Source organism: Triticum aestivum, chromosome 6D, assembly GCF_018294505.1.
Source record: "Triticum aestivum cultivar Chinese Spring chromosome 6D, IWGSC CS RefSeq v2.1, whole genome shotgun sequence".
Taxonomy (NCBI): Eukaryota; Viridiplantae; Streptophyta; class Magnoliopsida; order Poales; family Poaceae; genus Triticum; species Triticum aestivum.
Window position 1 is genome coordinate 462,951,870 of NC_057811.1, and position 4,128 is coordinate 462,955,997.

A 4,128-nucleotide genomic window follows, 5' to 3' on the forward strand; every position below is an offset into this window, starting at 1 on the left:
GCTACTAACTACGAAACTACTCACGCATCATCGGAGAGGCACCAATGGAAGTGGTGAACCCCTCCGTGATGGTGTCTAGGTTGGATCTGGTTGTTCTGGACTCTGCGGCGGCTGGATGAATATTTCGTCGACGTCTCTAGGGTTTCTGGAATATTGGGGTATTTATAGAGCAAAGAGGCGGTCCGGGGGGCACCCGAGGTGGGCACAACCCACCAGGGCGCGCTTGGGCCTCCTGGCGCGCCCTGGTGGGTTGTGCCCCCCTCGGGGCAACCCCCCCCCCCCCCAAGGTGCAACCAGGGCCCATTGCCTTCCTTCTGGCCCATAAAAAATCGTCGTGGAGTTTCGTGGCATTTGGACTTTGTTTGATATTGATTTCCTGCGATGTAAAAAACATGGAAAAACAGCAACTGGCACTTGGCACTATGTCAATAGGTTAGTACCAAAAAATGATATAAAATGATTATAAAACATCCAAGATTGATAATAAAACAGCATGGAACAATCAAAAATTATAGATACATTGGAGACGTATCAGTCGCCATGTTCCAAGGGATCAGACATAGCCCTCGTCCTGCGCGACAGAGAAGTCAGCCTTGATGGAGATGTTGTGGGATGCTGTCGGATGTGGGGTTCCGGCAAACCCTTAAGGTTCAAACACTGGGGTGCGCACGAAGTCTTTCCCTCCTACCAATCTACGCCCTAGCTCGCTAAGATCTCGCGGACGAACTCGCAACACAGGAAGACACGAGGTTTATACTGGTTCGGGCCACCGTTGTGGTGTAATACCCTACTCCAGTGTGGTGGTGGTGGATTGCCTCTTGGGCTGATGATGAACAGTACAAGGGAAGAACAGCCTCCTGAGGTTGAGGTGTTCTTGTGCCTGTGTGGTTGAGGATGATCCGAATCAGTTCGAGATCAGTTGGCTCCTACTGTGGTGGCTAGTCCTATTTATAGAGGCCCTGGTCCTCTTCCCAAATATCGAGCGGGAAGGGAGCCAACAACGGCAGGCAAATTTGAAGGGGGACAGCTAGTACAAGCTATCCTGACAAAAGTGGTCTTCACCTGCGAAAAGCTCTGGTGGTGACGCCGTCTTGGGCTCCACGATGACCTCCATCTTGCCGTCCTCCTGGTCTTGATCTCGTTGCACCAATATAGCAACCTTTGCCTGATGCCTCGGTACTCTTCGCCTCCGCTGGCCTCCTTAGCACCAAAGAGGAAATAAGGACGCTGCGCGAACTGGCGCCCGCCTGGTGCCGTTCGTCATGGCTCACGTCACGAGAGCCTCGTGAGGTTTTGCCCCGCCTTGATATCTCCACTCCTTGTGAGCCTGCCTGGCTAAGCCACTCCAGAGGAGGTATTGTGTCGTCCGCCTCGCGAGGCTTGGACCCTCGCAAGGGTCTTGGATGCCTTGTTGATGAAGATGGGTCGTAGGGCCTGCTAGCTTAGCCACGCTGTGGGCCGCAGGCAGGCAAGTCTGGGCACCCCCGTTCCCAGAACGCCGATAGTAGCCCCCGGGCCCAAGGTGCGCTCGGGCTTGGCTTCGCGGCAAAGCCAAGGGTCAAGTTCGGAGCACCGCGGGCCCCAAAAGCATGTGGCCTCGGTTGACGCGTGGCGGTTGATTGGACATGGGCGTCTTCGCTTCCCCACGCTGCCTTTGAACCCGCCTAGCTATGCGGCCCCGCGGCCTACACAGTTATTCCTCCGTCATCTGCGCCTTGCTTCCCCAATCTCCCTGCTTCCTCGAGACTCTGTTTCTGTTCTCCAATCTAAGTTGTGCTCCGCCTGCTCTATCGCCATGGCACCGAAACAAGCTGAAAAGGGGAAGAGACCTCTATCTCTGCCTGCTGCGCCTCCGTCCTTTGCGCCAGCGCTCAGCCGGTCTCGGGTGCTCAACGACGAGGCCATAGACAAGGTGTGCCCGATGCTTGCTTCCAGCTTCAATGAGTGGGGGGAGACGGTGGCTTGGCCTGCGTCTCGCACTCGCACGGCTCAGGCGGCCACCGAAGTCCCAATCTTCATAGATGCCCTCTGGGCTGGCCTGATTCCTCCCTTCTCCGCCTTCTTCAACGGGTGCTTGAGCATTATCAGATCCACATGCTGCATTTCGACCCTCAGTCTGTGACTCTTCTCGCCGTCTTCGCCTTCGTGTGCGAAGCTATGGCTGGCATAGCCCCTTCTGTGGCCCTCCTTCGCCATTTCTTCTCATTGCATCTGATCGGCCCCCAACAAAGCTCGGGATGCGTGAGCTTCCATGCCGTGGCTGCGACGGCGGGCGAGGGGATTGTTGAGGATATAGACCTTAGAGTCACCCGCCAGGAGGGGCCGGGTTACTCATATGGTCACTGCCAAAAGCCCGGTGCCAAGCTTAGAGGCGGTGGGCCAAAGATGGGCTTAAGACCCGGATATGGCTTAAGGCCCGTAGTTACAATCATTATTATGGTAGAACTTGTAGTGTAAGGCAAGAATAGTTGAGAGTCCGAGCCGGACACTCTTATGAGCCGGCCGGGACTCTGAGAGCTGCTGGGCGTCAGCCTCCCTATATAAAGGGACGACCCGGCAGCGGTTGAGGGACAAGAAAGATCTCGTCGAGAGCCGGGCATAGCAGTTAAGCTCCCTGGTCATCGAAACCCTAATCAATACCACCTCAAACTGGACGTAGGCTTTTACCTTCACCGTAAGGGGCCGAACCAGTATAAACCCTCGTGTTCCTTGTCCCACTTAACCCCTTCAAGCTTCCTAGTTGCGATGGCTCCACGACTAAGTCCTAGCTCGAGGACATCTGCCGTGACAATTCCACGACAGTTGGCGCCCACCGTGGGGCCAGCGCACGGTGGATTTGAGTTCTTGAAGGGCAGCTTCGAAGGGCTCAAGGGATACGCTGTGGGCCGGATGACCAAGAGTCATCGCGGCAAGCTCTACATCGACGATGCAAACTGGGGCCCCGACGCCGGCTCAATTGAGTACGGGTACCGGGTCCCCTTCGGCGGAATTCATGTTTTCATTGGCAAGATTGGTGAGCCGGGTCCTGAGCCGGATCTCTGCGGCGATCTCATCGAGACGGCTCAGCGTGCACGACCCGCCCGGGCCCGGCCTGCCTTAAAGAGCGCTTTTGTGGATGTATCCATGGAGGGCCCTCTGATCCATCTGGGTCTGGTGATGAGGCGGCCGCCGGCTCTGACGGCGAGTCGGCCACTGATGAGTCAAACTCGTTGTATCAACTTCAAGATGGCAGGCTCATGGGTTGTTCCGATGGTGACAGCATTCCGGACCCGTTTGAGCCGCCAAGTCAGGTTGGAGTCTTTATGGCTGGCGCGCAGCCTGTTCAGAACCCCGCTGCTGGAGCAGGAAACCCGGTGCCTTCTCCGGCTCAGGTGCTGATGGATCTCACGGACAAGATGACGGCCCTGTTGACCGCCACGGTTGACCCGGCGGATCAAGCTCAGCATGATGCGGAGGTGGCACAGTTAAAATTGGATCTAGTGAAAGCTAAGGAGGAGCTTGCAACGGAAGGGATCAGGATGGCTGCAGAGAGGGCGGCCCTCGATGCCCAAACTCAGCTGATCCAGGCGCAGTCCTTCCAACTCACGATGGATCAGAACGCGTCCAATGAGGTCATGAGGAGGAGGCATCAAAAGACCCAATCTCGACTCCCTCCGGTTTACGATCCACGCAACCTCTTCAACACTCCAGGTGCAGGGTCTAGTAACCCGCCAGGGGTCATAGTGCCCGGATTTGGAGCCCCTATTCAGCCACGAGTGATGGGGCCTCCCCAGGTGCCCCCTGCCCCACCTCAGTACGTGCCAATACCCCCGGGTCATTATAATAACCCGCTGGAGAACATGGTCGCTGCGGCAGCACGGCTGGCGGCCCTCCCAGTTGACGGCGACTCTCCGACGGCTATTGAAACCCGCCGGGTCAGGGAACTCCTTCAGACAGCACTGGCACAGCAAGAGGCGTACTCCTACAGCCGGGACAGGATCCACTCGACCCCTCGTCCAGGCCAGAGCCCGAGTTACAGCCGGCACATGGTCTCCGCAACCGGCTCAAGTAACGTCCGACGCCATGACCCGCCCCCTGGCCACGGCCCGGCTCACAATGGAGCCTTTCACGCAGCAGACCAGGACAGAG